General features: G+C 41.1%; 1 long non-coding RNA gene across 1 annotated transcript; it reads right to left on the bottom strand.

The window, feature by feature from the left end:
• Nucleotides 1-6,149: 6,149 nt before the first annotated feature.
• LOC116792110 lies at nucleotides 6,150-16,959 on the bottom strand. Its single transcript, XR_004359004.1, has 3 exons — nucleotides 16,869-16,959; nucleotides 12,957-13,065; nucleotides 6,150-6,376 (listed from the first exon to the last, which is right to left on the bottom strand). It is a non-coding gene; the product is annotated as an uncharacterized LOC116792110 (long non-coding RNA).
• Nucleotides 16,960-17,638: the final 679 nt, after the last annotated feature.

The following is a 17,638-nucleotide window of genomic DNA, read 5'->3' as shown; positions in this document are numbered from 1 at the left end:
ACATCAGCTGTTTGCAAAAGAAAAATATTTATCAAAATCTAGGGGAACTGAACATTAGTAACATATTATGACTGACTAAATGTGAGTAGAACAAAAAAAAAACATGAACAAAATTAACACCTCTGCACATGAAATGTGTTAACTACATCACTCGCTAACAGTGTATACCAATGTACAAGGGGTCTTATGATCCACCAAAGATTTGAGGTATCTGTAGGAGTTGTGAGGTTGAAGTATTTTGATGGCCATGTGTCCTTCATTACTTCAGGCCTCTGCTCCCCCTTTTGACAGGGTTTCTTATCTGTAATGATGACTGTGAAAATGATGGCATATTAGACTCTATGAGAGTGTTTTATGCTGACAGAGTCCATCCACTGAGTCTCCTGGAGCTGCTCCTGTTTGCACTATGCAAGGTGAGAACGGGGCACGCAGAAGTGCTATGCTGGCTGGGGAACACGAGCTGCTTCCGCGCTCTTCCTTATGGCTGATCTCTGAACCTTCCAAATTTAAAGACTCTAAGACTTTGAAGAACCACTAAGTTTGACATCAATTTATGCTTTCGCTCAAAGTCTTTCTTATGAATTTGACTTAGGGGCAATAGGCTTCACATTAAGACAAAACTGAATTTGTCTTTGTTGTCTCTTTGTAGGAGATGAGATAGGTTTGCAGCAGAGGCTGCATGGGTTTCCTTTACTTTTGTTTAACTCCAAGTGGAGTTGGACAGATTACTGAGAAAGATGAAAAATGCAAGCTCAGCATTAACTGAAGCATTTTACTGTTCTAATTTACTATTTCTCTTACTATGAAGGGATGCATTTTGATTGTTGCATGGTGCTTTCCTCAGGTGGCATTTTACAGGAAGCCTAGACTGGATGGAGTGAGCTATGGGTGATAAAGGTTAATCTCTAAGTCTGATGGAAACTTCTGTTTATATAATGTAGTCATTATGCACTCAGTGTTCAACTCTGTAGGCATCTGAAAGGATATCTTACCACCACTACAGTTTGGGAAGAAACTCGGATCCTAGAGCAGCTTGTTTTCATGCAGAGACTCCTCATAACAACTTTTAACCTCATAATAACAACAGCACAACTTGTCACTGTGTTTAGTTTTGCTGCAGTCCTAATTCTCAGGTGAATGTGGCATGCACAGTAAATAAATATAATGTCCGACTGTGCATGTAGGGGGAAGAGATATGGGTATGTGTCTCACCATACTTGTGAATTTGTGTGTGAGATTATAGAGTCCAATCAGGGCAACTGGGTTCCAGCTCATCTTTAAAAGTATCTCTCAGGCTATATTAAAATTCAAGGTAAATCCATGCCTTTTCACTACATCTAATCCAATGTGATGCGAAGTCGGGGGATAGTTCTTTTGAAAGGAAGTAGATGAGATTGTTTCCATTTGCTATTGATAAAATGGCAGTGATTTATGCCAGCTGAAATCAGACTGGGTGACATACCTCACAGAAACATGGCATTTCTGGTTTCAAGAAGAGGTGAGTTTGTTTTGTGTTTGTGCCATACTTGCCTGCTTTCAGAGTGCTACTTTGTCAAACAGTAGCCTTTTCAGTGCTGGTTTATCAAGTCTTCATGGATTTAATCAGTTTTTGTCAGAAGGTAACATATTTCTTTTCATCCCAGGCAAATAATTCAATTGCAAAAAAAAAAATCATTCCATTGCCATAGTTTATCTGCATGATATTTATCCTCAGCACACTGTAGTGGTATCTTAGGAGATCTCAAACGCAGAACTTGTACTAAGAAGAAAATACAAGAACTAATTTTTCTTGTTTTTTCTTACATTTTTTCTTATTATTCTCATTCTCTGATGAGAATGAGCCACCTTTCTCTGCACATGCCTGTGGGCTTTGTGCTTGCTGGTCTGGGTGGAGGTACCTGTGCTAGAAGCACTTTTTGTTCAGGCAGAGTGGAAATCTTGGGCACCAATCAGCCTTTCCAGCACTTCAGCCAAAAAGGAATTACAGAAGACAGCACAAGGAAGCATAGGTGGGGCCAGCATTCACAAGGAATGGGAGAAGAGGGGAAATATTTTGCTGAATATCATTAAAATTTGTCACCTCTTGTATGATGACAAAGTTTTGCCCTGCAAATCTGCCCTTGAATGATTCAAGCAATGGGTGCAATTTCAAGTGAATCAGGTGATGGGATTAAGACCATTAACTTTCACACAAGAAATCTCCCTCATATTCCAGTAGATCTTTCTGGCCTTGAGGAACAAAAAGAAAGGCTTTCAGGGAGTGAAAATGTGATAGAGGTATTGACTGGGAAAATTCCTACATCTCAGGTCTATTTAATTTCTCTTTTGCCAGTCTATTTTATATTGTTAGGTCCTGCACAGTGCTTTGTCAGTTTCCTTGGCAAAGCTCTCTCATTTATGGTTATCTGACTCTGCTTCATTTTTATGCCCATATCGTAGATTTATTGGATTGGAAAGTTGACTACAAGCCATCCAGGGAGGCTGTCAGCAGTAGAATATCACATTACTGAAGTGAACAGAAATTCAGCTCCTGTACATTTTGATGTTATTTGCTGAACTAAACAGAAACATTCCAAGGTATTTCCCAGGAGGAGACAATTTTTCACTCAGATATGGTCATGCTATCCACTGGCATGACTGGTCATTTCTAAAAAATGCCCTCAGCATCCTGTAAACTCACATCAAACATGAGTTAAGAATGTGTGAAGCAGCTGGAATATGGCATAGCTCAGTGTAGTTTGTACCCTAGGTCCAAATCTGTCTTTGCTCATGAAAGAGAACATCAACATGATCATAAAGGGAACATTATTACAGGATTTGGGGACTTTGAATTAACCACAGGCTGAAAGTATACCTAACAACAATTAACCCCAAACTGTACTCTAAAGTCTTACTCTGTTTCAAATTCTCCAAGGGATCTACGGTCCAAAAGGTCATTGCATCAAAACTAAAAACATTTCTGTTCAGTCTTGGCTTCTGACTACAAATCTGAGCTGAAGAAAAGCTATAAAGCTTAACTGAAGCAGCCCTCCCTCTTTCAAAATCATTGCTCAATTTGAATATTACTTATTGGTGCAAAATTTCCTAATTTCATGACTGGGGAAAAGCTGTCTTGCTTTTTAAAGAGAAGGAGTCACCTGCTAACCAGAAAGCAGCACAATATATTAAACTGACATTGATTTTGCAAACAATATTTTCTTCATATATTTAAAAAACCCAGCCACATTTTTATCATGAGAATAAGCTGGTACTGTACATGACATTAAATAAAACCTCCTGGATGGAATAGGTGGAGAGGTGGGGAAGCTAATAACAATTACAGTTCTTTGTTTGGTGCAAAATCAGTTTATTGTATTGACAGAAACACAAAGAAACAGGCTGCAGGATGCTGAAAAGGTAGTCAGGTAGATTGATATTAGAATACATAACTAGGAATAATGGGATAAGTTAAACAGAGAGACTCTCATAACATGAACATCTTGCACTGCAAAACAGTCTCCCACAGGAAAAGAAGGAACAGTTAGCTTATTAAATGAGTAATTTTAAATGATCGGAAAAAAAGTTGGAAAATATGCTATAGGGAACAATCCTGGAGAAAGACTACTAGAAATTACTCTTCATTGCCTGTGATTACCTGCATTCATATTTTTTTTCCTTGTGTTCAAAATGTGGGAGTGAGGTAAATGGAGGTTGTGCCTTTCAGTTGCTCAGCTACACAAGCTGAAAAAATGAGGTTTGATTTCTTAATGACATTACTTAAGTGAAAAGCACTGACCTTTTCTTTAAAAAGGAGAACAAGAGACACACTTATAAATTGAAAAGGCAAGGAATTGTCAGCATGTGAGTTTAAATTCAGGGAGGAAGATCAAACACTGGATTCAGGTGCTATGACAGAAAGACCCCTCAGACACCTCCAGCAGTAATGTATGTTTAATCAAGGGGGAACAACTTTTTTCTTGTATGAGTGCTTGGAATTTCTAATTAATTTGTGCAATATTTATTAAAATCTTGGCTAAGGAGTTTGCATTGTCATCCTTTTTATTCTCTCCCTGCTCTCAGGTATCCAAAGAGGCAACTGCTTTTTTGGATACCTTGGGTATCTTTCTCCATTAAATGTTACACACCATCGCCAGCATAGCTCGCAACCGCATAGGGGTACACAGGCTTCATTCCCATTAAAATGATTAGGGCAAGTCTTTCACTTCCTTCTTTTCTGCCACCGATCTATATTCAATACCAAGGAAATACCCAGGAACAACCCTTTGTCCTGATCACCCTTTCATGATGCAACAAATACATCCAGAACATACCGAACCTGGGCAGTAGCTGCAGGTGAGCCAAAACCAACCAACCAAACCATTCCGGCCCCCGTACCCACCCAGGGCTCGGGTGCCTTTCAAGGCCCCAGTCTGGCCAGGACCCCTATCACTCCACTTGAAGAAAGGTACCAAGATCAGTGTTTACAAAGCCATAGTGTTGTCTACTCTTTTATACAGATCTGAATCATGGGTCATCTACTGCCACCACCTGCGGCTCCTAGAACGCTTCAATCAACGCTGCCTCCGAACAATCCTAAACATCCACTGGTCAGATTATGTGACCAATACATCTGTTCTAGAATGCCACAGCCCGAGGGTATAAGGGATAGGGATGCGGCACCACACAAAAGGGTTCAGATGCAGTTGAAAGTTTGGGTGCAATGCCAGTTTATTAAGAGAAGGCATGGATTTATATAGGGTAAGGGTGAGGGGAGGATTCATAACTGGGGTGGAGCATGGGATTGACAACCAGGGATAAGACAGGATTGGGAGACAGGGGAAAGGTGGGTGTAACTCATGGGTATCCAGGGGAAAGGACCAATGGGAGCTCACTCTGCACTGCGGCAACTATCAGCCAATCAGTGAGAGATGAGAGGGAAAGCCAGGGGAGAACAAGGGAGTAAACAACTTCAGGCGGGAAAAAATGTGAGGGCAAGTACAGACAAGCCCTGCACCATGCAAACTAAGGGGAATAACCTGGGGGTACATCGAACTTGGTGTAAAACTGGGGAATAACGTAAAAGTCCATGAGATAACAGTCCTTTCAGGCTCCATAAATATCTCTCCAAGCCTGAAATTGTTCCCATTCTGATTTTCTGTCCTCCTCACTAGAACAAACAGAAATCACAAGTATTGAGGCCATGTTGCTGAGAACACAACTGCGATGGGCAGGACACGTCTCAAGGATGAAGGACCACCGCCTCCCTAAGATCTTGCTTTATGGTGAACTTGCCACTGGCCGCTGCAAGAGAGGAGCCCCAAAGAGAAGATACAAGGACTCCCTCAAACAACATCTCAGCCTCGACCATATTGATCAACATAACTGGTCTACTCTGACCTCCAATTGGGAGGTCTGGAGACACACCATCTATAACGCTGTTGATGCTTTTGAGAACGCACGCAAGATCACCCTTGAGGAGAAAAGACAATGCAGAAAGAATCGTGCCTTGCAGAATATACCACCTAAGGAGTCTTTTTGCTGTGCCTTTTGCAACTGGACGTGCCTGTCTCGTATTGGCCTTTTTAGCCACCAGCATGCTTGTAGCAAATGTGGGTGGAGCCCTTCCCAAATCTTCATTTGCGAAGCCTAGCCATGAGAAATGTTACGTATCTCTGATGATGAGGAGTCATTTGTGCATGCAAACAGAATAAATTACACTTCTATCCACCTGATAGAGTCTGTTACGCTACTAGAATGGTCTACACAGTGGGAATACACTTGACAACTGAGGCACTTCGGGTTTTTTGTGATTTAAATGCACGAGAATGGTTCTGCTCCTGAAATAAGCGGAATAGTTATTTACTTCAGTTAGGACACCTTTAGACCTTAAGTCAGGAGAAAGAAACTTGATGCTTCTCCTTTTCCCTGTCCCTTTGTGAGAGACTTCAAATTGCTTTGCTGAAAATTTCCTGTTTCCACTGACTCCTATAGATTAAGCTCAACAGAAAAAAATTGGAGTGAGATATGACCCAAGCAGAAATCCCCTTGTTTATCTGTAGATCAAGATAGTTTTTCAGTCCACTCAACAGCTATCTTACAATCTTTACTCTGTGGTTACTCAGTACACTTGTCACACAGTAACAGTAAAGTAATCCAAGAGTGCTGTAGGAGTTCTGTCCATAGGGTTAAATTGGCCCACAGGACCCTTGAGGACAGCTAGTTCTGCTTAGTAGTTACTGACTCCTCCTTTGCACTTAGTGGGAAAGTGTGTATGCAGATTTGGTGGCTCAATGACCAGTGACAGCAATAAAGTGTTTCTTCATTAATTTTGAATTCAGGACCAGATAAGCAGTATGATAGACATAGTAGTCAGGTGCTTTTTCTTTCCTGTAAGACACTGAAAGACAAAGGAGCTTTAGTGTGTGCATATATGTGTATGTATGAATGTCCATACATACACATATACATACAATTGCTAGTCTATCTGCTGGCATACCAAAGGCTTATGAAATAGAAGGCAGATGTCACAGACAGATCAAAAATATTTAATTATCAAAGCTTTACCAATGTCCATTGTCTTTGGATGAAGAAGATGATTGAGATTTAATGCTTCTAAGTATTCTTTTCCTAAGCCTGCGTGAATAGTGGAGACTAATATTGTTCAAATTACTGAAGAATGCTCCTAGTCAAGCACAGGTGTGATTACTCATGAGAGAAGTGGGTAGTCAAGTAGGGACTGCTCTAGGGTCAAACAAGATGGTATTGTGCCAGACACTGCTCTGCTGCATAACCCTCCTATCCATTAGCTTGGAAGGTCTTTGGAGCCAAAATTAATCCCTCTGGTATATCAGAGACACTCCCCATCTGGGAAGCTCACTGGGGCCTCTCACCACTGCTGAGCTGCCAACAACATTAAGAACCCTCCGAATGGCATAAACTGAAATGTCGCTTAGACCCATCAAGAGATTAAATTCCTCTTACACTGCTAATCCTCTGGGGTTTTAGGGATGGCCAAGTGCTATTGCCTTATCTTACCACTTACAAAACTGTGCATGTGACTGAGAGGCACCAGATGTGTGAGAAATCTGGGCAATGTTGGCCTCCTGCACTCCCTCCTCCCCCTCAGCTCTCAGATAACACTGTCCACAACCCTTCCCTCTGCTCCCAAAGCAAAACCCTAGGATCACTATCCCTACTCCTCCACACCACACCACTCCCAGCTCTGGTTCCACACCTAACCTACCAACCCTTGTTTTGCTGGGTGTACAGATACAGCCTGACTAATTCCTACACTGTGTGCTGTGAAACAGGAGTGCAGCAAACAAGGGAGCCCTAACATGCAGCTTGGATAGCAGGCAAGTTACTATTTATAAGTCTCTGCTTTATTGCTACATATTTATCTCTTCAGAATCAGTTTGGCAACGTCCAGATGGTCTTGCTAAAATGCACATAGCTGAGAAGGAATCCAAACACCCAGTTGTGGGCATAATGCTTGTAAGTTGCATGCAATTTACCTCTTCATAGGGTTTGATTTGATCATCACTGTTAGATCACAAAGGATCCTGAAGCATTTCAGATGTAAATGAGGCTTCCTAAACTTGTTATTCTTATGACGGAGAGTCTCCCTTGCACGTCACAAATCCAATTAAAAATAATCTTTCCTTCCATTTAAAATGCACATTGTTTCTCTTTTAAAGAAATATGGAGAAAATGCTCATGTGCTGTCAGTAAAAGCTGTATATAGGAAGCCACACCATTTTCTTTTATTTTCATGTTTGTTTAAAGGTGAGCTTAACTGTTTTTTTATTTATGAACTTTATTTATAAGGATTGCAGACTGAAAGGAACATTATTTGATCAACTAATAGCCCAAATTTTATTCAGCATTTTATCTGGACATTTGTTGTACCTAATCATAATTGCATTTTGACTCTTTGAGAACTAAGGGACTAATCTTGTTTTGATTTAAAATTATAAACTTATAACAATTGCAGTCTTGCATAAACCTATTTGAATACCATTGTAATTCTGTGAGAGATACTTGGAAATGGGATAGCTGAGCTCTGTGGATAAAGTGCTATCATGCTGCAAGTGAAACTGAATATCCAGAGTACTCAGTCAGTCTTTTCAGTTTGAATGGGCAAAAATCAGGCCAGAGAGTCTGTGAGACTCACCGTGGGGATTGGACTGCAGGACTGTTTTGAAAAGAAAGCCCAGTTGTAGGGTTTAAAACAGGTTGGAGATCTGGTCTCTGGACAGACTCTCTTCTGCTTCCTAATTTTTAGTGTGGGCATTTGTCTACTACTTTACTCCAATCACTTTGATTAATCATGCTAGGGTAAGTATCTCATCGTGTATCTAACAGCTTTTCAAGTCCTGACACTCTGATACATGGTCAGAGCCTAAAAGGGAGGGGAAACATCCCCTTAAGAAACCACTTACCTTGTCCCAGCATGGGCAGCCACAACACAAACGGCAGCTAAACCACTCCTGCCTCCTATTCTCCCAGCACAGCTTTGGCAACTGGTACCCAGCAGGAGCTGTGCTGGGAGCTTGAGCAGGTTACTGGGAATGGGCATGTGAGGGTCAGGACGACAGGAGGGCAGAGGGTGTGGTGCGGTTCCTGTCCGAATCCTCTTGCTTCCTCATTCCTTGGCCTCAAAAACTTGTTTCTGTCCACATTCAACATTGAGGAGAAGAATGGGGGAATACTCTCTTGTTGCTTTAATTTATGTTGCATGAGTGTCCTATTACCTTAGTACATGTGCTGTTTTATAAAATTATCATCATCTTTCCTTAAGCTCGTTTGTAGTTTTTGACTCATTTCCATCAGTAACAGCTGATAAGGAAGGGATTTCTTCCTATATTTCAATTAAATATTTTGATGCTTCAGTTTGTGATTAGAGGGTCATTTTTAAACTTAGTTAATTTGAGTTGTTAAAAAGAAGAAAATCAGTTTAGCTGTTTCCATGAAAGAGAATTTGTATCAGGGGAGGTGTGAGCAGAGAGTGTCTATTTGCTAAAAAGCTGCATTGCATCAAACCCCAGGTATATTACATCAGTATGATGTTAGCACCCAGGAAGAGTTTGCAAACTTGTTTATTTTTGTATGAAGCTGTTATCTTCCATAGCACAACAGGGAAAACAACAGCCTTGAAAAGACTTTTGTGCTGGATAGACATGAGAGGGTTCTCTGTTGGCCTCCCACTGAGCAGGCACAGAACAGTGTCTGTGCCATCAGGTTTGAGGGATGGTGTTAGGTATGTTTCTGAGACAAATGACTGTGACTGCTGCCTGCAATGGTGATGGATGAGTCTACGTGGCCCAGGCTTGCCCTGTGCTGTCCCCTGCTATTGCAGGACAGCCACCACCCTGCAAGGCTGGCTGCTGCAGTAGTGAGGCAGAGCCTTTCTGGGCTGCTCAGGCATGTATGTAAAACAAGAATTAAATAACCTGTGCTTTCCTCATTTTAACAAAATGAGAATATGAGACCTCTGGGCAAGCATCTGAATTTCGCATAGCAAGAGGGGTAATATGTAGGGTTTTGAATGATAAAAGCTTGTGCCTCTTTGCTTTTCCCAAGGCTATTCCTGTGACCCTGATAGGGTTCTTCTCCCAGAACCACTGAGCAAACATTCTCATACTGTATTTTGCAATGAGTGAGACAGGGATGAGCTGGGCCTGCAGGATGTGTGTGGGTTGTGGCTGTTTCACTCCCCACGGCAACGGAGAGAGCGGGAGACAGTCTTGCTGCACTACAGCTGACCCCTCATGCAGAACATGGCTGAAGGGGCCAGATAGGTAAAGTAGGGCAATGTGTGACATTTGGAGTCCTGACGTGGGAGAGGAGGGTGAGGTGGGACCTGGAAGGATGGGCACTTCTTGGTCCCTTGGGACCTTGGTCCCTTGCTGACCAAGGGTCTTGGCTGGTCTGAGGAGTTACTCGTGGTCTCTTTTACACGTGGTATTGTCTGTCTGCTGTGAGGTGTCCTTCCAACCCAGGGCAAAGCAGCCCACAAACTCCAAAGGCTGCTCCACCACAGCCCAGATCATCTAATCCCTGCTGATGGTTACAGATGAATCCCCAGCAGTTTCATCCTGTAGGATACTGTGTCCTCTGTTCCAGAGGGAGTCACAGGGTTCAGTATGTCACTGATGAAGGTGTAATGATAAGAAATCTGGATGATTTGTCCCCTCTAGTAATGGTCTGTCCATTCAGACAGTGACACAACATGTTTGTGCTGGTGAGGCCTTTAGTTGGAAAATCAACAAGCATAGCCACCATCACTGAGAGGAGGTGATATATCCATCTTTTAGCAGTGCCTAAAGTTAGGGTGTGGGCCAATTTTCATCATTTTTGTTTGATTTTTATTTTGTCTTTTCTAAATTCTCTTTGAGCAATGAAATAGCTCATGATTCCAGAAGCAGAAATTCTTCTACTTTGAATATTTAACCTGAAATATTAAGATAATCTTCTGGTTTAACCCCTCTAGGCAAACCTCAGGCAAAAATGGTTTTCATTTGGTGCCCAACTAATTAGCTTGCCGAGAGATGTTAATAATTAAACTAATAATTACTACACCTTTGCAATGGATCTTGAGGTAACTTTAATGCAGGTAACTTAAAGACAAAAATAATTATTTCTGCATTTTTTTAATTAGAACAAAATTATTTTTATATTTATATTCTACCTCTGTTTCAGATTATAAATATGAACCAAAACACATGAAAGTTTCGTAACTGTTGACCAGAAAGGAAAATTGCCATGCTTCAGTATGGCTCACAGAGAAGGTTGGGAAAATGATTTCATTTCTTAGTAAGGTCTTTTTTGAGTTACACTGTTCCTTCAGTTGGGAACAAAGCACACACAACTTCATTCACAGTTTATCCTCTTCTCCCCAGGTAGTATTTAGCCATTACTGGCCAGCAGTTTTGCAATGTGCAGAATTGGCAAAATAAAATACAAAAATTAATTCTGTTAAAAGTACAGAAATAGTGAAACCCGAACTTCAACTTATGCAGTTTTGCTCTTCATCATCACTTTCTTCACTCAGAGCTGCACACACTTTTAATGGGCCAGCAGAACGTTGGAACAATCCCTTTTTGCAGATGGGGACATTGGAGCAAAGTCATTAAGTTACTTCCTTAAACCTCACTGTGACCTGTCACATGTGGATGGCAGAGCTGGGCACCAAGGGAACACCATTTATGAGAGTTCATGTCTTGCCCTTTCAAGCGACTGCAAGCAAAATGCAGAAGTAAATGACTTTGCTCTGTTTTGGAGCTGAGGGACATTCTTTCCGATCCCACCACTCTGGGGTTACTGCACTGATGTGATTTATACAGTAATTAAATCTGCCGAATATAGTTAGGTGCCTAAATGCTTTTTAAAATAGTGTTTAAAAGATGAGTCCTTGAGGCCCAACATTCCAAGTCACTGTGGGTACCACTGGTACCCACACAGGTCAGTGGAGCTTTAGCCACAGCATGGCCTTGAGCCAGAGCGCTCAGTGCCATGTGGGAGAAAGCCCAGAAAGGCCTCTCTCAATGCACAGCAATCTATTTCCTGCTAATTTGTACAACTTTGAAGCAGGAACACAGCAGGGAACGGTCTATCCTCTTGCTGAATAGCACCCTGAAAATTATTGTTGCAGGTAGGTACAGGGAGACTGACAAGTGAAATGCTATTTTCTTAGACCAATCAGTACCAGCTCACTGATTACTTGCTGTATTTGATCTGACGTCTGTCTGGAATGACTCATTCCCTGCAGCCCCAGGAAAATGTGCTCTCTATAAGCATTTTAGCGACTCTGTTGCTCAGTGTTAAGAAACAGAAGGAAATTCCTTCCAAATGTGTTTCACCAAAATGGTGGGCTAAATTTCCTGAAGACATCAAGCCTGTTAGGAAAAGGTCCATTGCAAAACAAGGCATACCTATATGACCACGAGAGACGAGGAATTTAGTTTTCAAGCAAAGGCTGCAAAATGGCTAAACCATGTTGTAGTTGAAAAGTAACATTTTTCTGTATATGACAGGGAGAAACGGATTTCATACTGGCTTATTAGTACCCTGTCTTGCTCCCCACCTTTTTCCTGCAAAGAATTAAGTGGAAAATTTTCTTGCCTTTAAAACCAGAGGTGTGTGCTATGGTGACATTTTTGCCCATATTGTGTTACTATATACTTAGCCATGCAGGACCTGATATCCTGTGACAGGAGCTAAGGTGGTGTGTGGATGGGTTCCCTGCTCAGGTGTCAGAAAGGATATGACACGTCGTAAAAAGGATCCACATAAACTGGGGGAGCTGAGCTCCCAAATACCACTCACGTGTGGTTTTGATGGATCAGGGTTGAACAAGGTAGCAGAGCAAACACCTGAAAGTCAGACTGGCCTAATGAATGCTCCATATTATTCAAAACAGAGGTGATTATATTTTAATGTTAAAAAATGTGCATTATTTAAACTTAATTAGGCAAGTGGCTCTACTTTAGATTTGCAGTGGAGTGAGGCAAAGTAGAATTATAGCTTCCTTTTACCTTTCTTTGGACCGGAGCAGTGCTGAGTGTTCAAACCTGTAAAAGCATATGTCAGTGAAGACTCTGTGTGAACATTTTTTTGTCCAGGTACACAGGGAGCAGGGAGGAACTGGTGGAGATACTTGTGCCAAACATACTCACTAAGCCCTTTTCTGTTTTCAGATGTTACTGACTGAGGTAAAAATTGGTACAGGTATGGGACAACTCAGCAAGTTTTTAAATAGCCCAGGATGCTGCAGTGGGGTAGGACCTCTTCCAGCACCCCCAATATTTTCGTGTGCCATCGTGACTTCCTGTGCTTCCTATCTCCCATTCTCTTCAGTTCCTTTAAGGCATTGCCTTTCCCAGTCTAGCACAGAGGACTAGGCAGTGGTTAGACCAAGAAGGGTGGATCGAAGATTTAGCAAGATAGGAGATTTAACAAGTTTCCCCTCTGCTGACCTCATTCCCAACTGGATTCTTTCCTCTGGAGCCAAGGCTCCATGCAGGGCAGCTTCTCCTGCTGCTGGTCACCTTCTTGCAGATAATCTGACCTTTTCTTTCTGCAATACTGATAACACTCACAAAAAAAATTATAGATTGGACAGCAAGCAGCTTTTACTGAATGCTTAGAGGTATCCCACAAAAATGGGACCAGGGTAATTTTGGGGAGGGTGGCCAGCCAAGGGGCTGCTGCTGCTGAGGTATGGTGCCCACTCCTTCCCAGGACAGGTGGACATGGCTTCCCCAGCACTGTCACTGCAGAGCTGATGGGGGATCTCATCACGTGTACTCCTTGAGCCATGCAAACAGAGAGGATTTTGGCTAAGCTCCCCAACAGCACAAGCTGACCAGAAATAATTTTAGTATTCTGCAGGTTAAATCAGAGTTCCTTTCTTCCTTCTTTGTGTGTTGTGTTCTGATCAGTGCTCCTTTGTCTTGGCAGGCAATTGCTGTTTCTAATTTGTATAATAAAATCTGTTGTCTCCTTGGACCAGAAGTTTTTCTCTGAACTACATAGACACCAATTGTTATTGAAATGTGTGACATTCATTTTGTGTGTTTGTTCTCAGGAGACGAAATGAGCAGATTTTTCATTTTGTTCCTGTGGTTTTGCTAAGCCAGCAGGCCATATTTTATCAGTACCAGACTTGTAAGCATCCACTCTTTTGAAAAATTTGAACAGAATTCCTGCTTTCCTCAGTGTAAATACAGGGGGAAAGCAGCAGGAACTGTGACTCTATATTTTATAATGTCACATTCTTCCTATACAGTGAGTTGCATCAAAGCAGTCCTGTGAAGGGGGCAGTGTGATTACACACATTTTTACAGGTGGGGTAGCTGAGGCATGGCTTAGTGGTAAAGCTGGAATAGAGCTGAGATGCTGGGACTCCAAAAGTTCCGTTTGTCATGTCACACAGCCTCTCTCACAGTGCTTGCATTAACAGAGTCTGACAACCCCTTAAACACTGCTGAGTTTATCCTTGTAACATACTCATGAAGTACTTTGTTTATGTAGGTGGGATATTGAAGCAAGTATGTGTGTATGTACTTTAGGAGCAGGGGAAAGAGCTGCATACACATACATACAGAGAGAAAGAGGGAGAAACCCTGATCTACTGGGGAATAAGAAAACTTGATTAATTTTAAACATTCACCTTCTTGCTCTGCTCGGTTTGGTCCAAAATGTTCCGTTCTTAGTATGCCTGTTATTGACTTGAGGCCCTGGTCTTCAGTGAAATATGTAGTTGCTCTTACTTGGGACTCCCAGGTAGAGCCCAACAGCAACCTCTGCCCAAGGTAGAACACAGGCTCAGAAGGTCTCAGCATAACAAGTTCTACAGAGCTGTGTCATTCTTCCCCAGTGCTGATGGGCCTCTTTGCTGGGGACAGGGGGCCTGCCACGTCCTGAATCCTCCTCAATAAAATTTTAGCCATGCAATACTGGTGACTCCCCAAAATAGCCCTCATTTTGTACTTTGGCCAATGAAGCAGCTGTCTTGGGGAAGGACTGCTCCAGAGGGTGGAAAACACAACAAACTTGCAGTGGAGAGTAAGTGTGAGAAAAACTTTACTGGTGTCAAGGGGCTGGCCCAAAACTTTGTAGGCCTTTATTATCTTCCTGGGGAAAAGAGATCAGAAAACACCACTGAAATAGCAAAATACCTCAAGAACACTATGCAGAAGGGTCTCCTCCTTAAATTTGTTGCTAGAGTAAGGGAAGGGCACATGAAGCTATGGATTTATATTTGTAAGGATCCAGCAATCTCAGGGCTTTAGAAAGCTGATAAGGGAATGTGGTTGCTGCATGCAGGGAGAGACTGAGAGAGCAAGCAGACCTGTAGTCTGGCTTCTGAACTTGCCTCACTTCTGCAAGCATCCTCTCCCTTCACACAGAACTTGATTATGAAATGTTCGTACGGCTGCAGCAAATTTTAGCCTATAAATATATTAATTCTTTTTTTGTGCACTTTGTGCATCATTGCAGTGCTTCAAATGTTGTCTCAGTATGTTGTTAATTACTGAATCATGGAGAACATACAGAAAGAAGTAAGTGGGCTGAGAAACGTTTTGGTTTTGTAATGCTTGACTTGAGTCTGTGCAGTATTTAACTTCCAGTCTATGAAGCATATAGGTTATAATAATGTTTGACATGGGTGTCTAATCTGTTCATCTAGCTAGAATAGATCCTATTTCTCTTCTGCATTTGTCTTCATCTGTTCAAAACTATGAGAAGATTTCTGTCAAAAATGAAGAGAAGAAGGTTTCTCTTTTCAGAAAGGGTCAAAATAGAATATCAATTTATATATTCTAAGGTCAAAAGTACAAGAACAAATGCAGAGTTATCGTGATTTTGACAGCTATGTTATCTTTCTAGTAAGAAAAGAGAATTCTCAGAGAATTTTCTTTATTCCTTTCACAGAATATATTAGAAATTAGGATACTAATGGGTTTTTAAAAAATATTACAGTCTCTCTTTTTCATGTTAATATGTCAAACTGCTTTGAGCAAAGCCAAAAAAGTAGAAACAATGAGAAATTAATGTATTAGAATTTGATTTTTAATTCTGAGTATTGCTAGCATTTCTGAATCTAGGTGTACAAGTATATAGGTTACAATCTAAGTCCATATTTATGCTTGGGAATGTGAAAAAGAGAATGTAATAAGTGATGTTGGCAGCAAAAAAGAAAGTGGGAAATGAAAAATTGTCAAAAGGCTGGTCATCAGCTATCCTTCAAGATGTCTTTATAATGAAAAATATGCTACTCTATTTTGTGATTTACACTTTTCAAATTATCTTGGAATGAAAAAGTGCTGTCAAAATATGTAAAATAGAAATACATTTTTTCAAACAATTCTATTGTTTAGAGTCTTACTCCAAAATACCAAATAATCAATGTTTGTCTAATCTTTAAAAGCTTCTTTTATTTATGTGGCTTCTGGTTATATTTTTCATATTTTTATGAGGTTCAATCAACAGAGAGGTAAGGTTCACAGGTTCACTGGCTGAACTACCTCTCTGCAGGGACAGTTACTCAGAGAAATTCCAGCTGAGCTCATACAAGGAATAAAGGAGAATTTGTCTTGGGTTTAATCTGGACTGAGTTCCCTGGAATGTCAAATTGGAGCTGGCTGCAAAATGAAGACAAATTTTCATTTTAAAATTGGCAAGATAAAACTTGTCACCATTTCCCTCCTCCCTTGCCCTCAAATTTCAGCAGTAGTAATATGAACAGGGGTGTTGTCAAGCTGAGTAAATGTATTTAGAGACTCACTACAAATGTAGTCCTGGCTGTTTGCTTTTAAAGAGTGGAAAGACGGATTTATACACAAACTTCAAAAGACCCGAAAACTGCTCCTCTTTTTGTGGGTAAGAGCAGATGCCAACAATCAACTCTAGTACTTAAGTTAATGCCCAACCTTGGACAGCTGCAATTTATACAATTATTCCTTTATACTTCCTAATGCTGGAGAGATTATTGCTTTCTTATGAAAAAGTGATTTTTTTTTCCCCCTCAATTTAAAGGTACAGCTCAATGCAAACACAGAATAGGGTTGCAGAGGTTTTCAAGCCATCAACCAGGGATGATGAAGTGACCCACTTAAACAGGGGCATCTTTCCTGAAAGACAGGTAGGAAGTCTTAGCACTGACCTGACTGCACATGCTAAAGAGGTTACCACTGCTTTCAGTGGGAAATGTTAGACCAAGGTTAAGAGCTTTTGTAAATCATATTCTAGAAGTAGATGCTGTTTCTCATAGATCCTGTTTCACAAAGCCTCTTCCCCTTGGTCCCTTATCACCCAGATGAAAGAGATCTTAAGTTGTCCATTATTGTGATACTTTGCCAAAGTCACACTAAAGCTGCACAGACCTTAATGCAAGAGTAGGATGTGAAATGGGGATGGTCCAGATGCATTGTAAGGTTTAGCAAAAGGAATAGAAGAGTTAGAACACCTGAACTCTGTTTTCCAATTGATTGTGACCTCTAATATCATAGAATTGTAGAATCATAGAATGACCCAGGTTGGAAGGGACCTCTGAGATCACCAAGTACAACCACACTGCCGTGGTTACTAGGCCATGGCACTAAGTGCCACATCCAATCTCATCTTAAAATCCTCCAGGGATGGAGAATCCACCACTTCCCTGGGCAGCCCATTCTAATGCCTGATTACCCTCTCTGTAAAGGTCTTTGATATGGTCTTTGACAGGACATTTTGGGGTTTTGAGCTCTGTTCTGGAAACTTTTCATGTGAACTCAGCAAAAGTAAAGTCCTCACTGGGCTAATTAGAATCTTCTGGGATACAGACTATAATTTCTAATTAGTGTCAGTGGAACTGCTACATGAAAACTGAGGTCACAGGCTATTTCCAAGAGGTTTTTCATATCAAGGAAAATTATTTTTTCAGGACCAAATAGAATGAATACCAGTGCCTAGTAATCAAAGAAAAATTCTTGACTGAAATGTCAAATATCCAAATACAGCAGATATAACTCATGATTTCAAAGAAAACCTTCCTTTATAGGATTGTACTGGGAAATCAGTGACTCCCAATATCAACTTAGTTCACAAATGGAGCAGCACAGGATCAATTGCCCACCTGAATTTATTTTCTTCATTTGGGGCTTTAAACATTAAT

Source organism: Chiroxiphia lanceolata, chromosome 1, assembly GCF_009829145.1.
Source record: "Chiroxiphia lanceolata isolate bChiLan1 chromosome 1, bChiLan1.pri, whole genome shotgun sequence".
Classification (NCBI taxonomy): domain Eukaryota; kingdom Metazoa; phylum Chordata; class Aves; order Passeriformes; family Pipridae; genus Chiroxiphia; species Chiroxiphia lanceolata.
The sequence above is the reverse complement of the archived record's forward strand: the minus strand, read 5'-3'. Positions and strand labels throughout refer to the sequence as shown.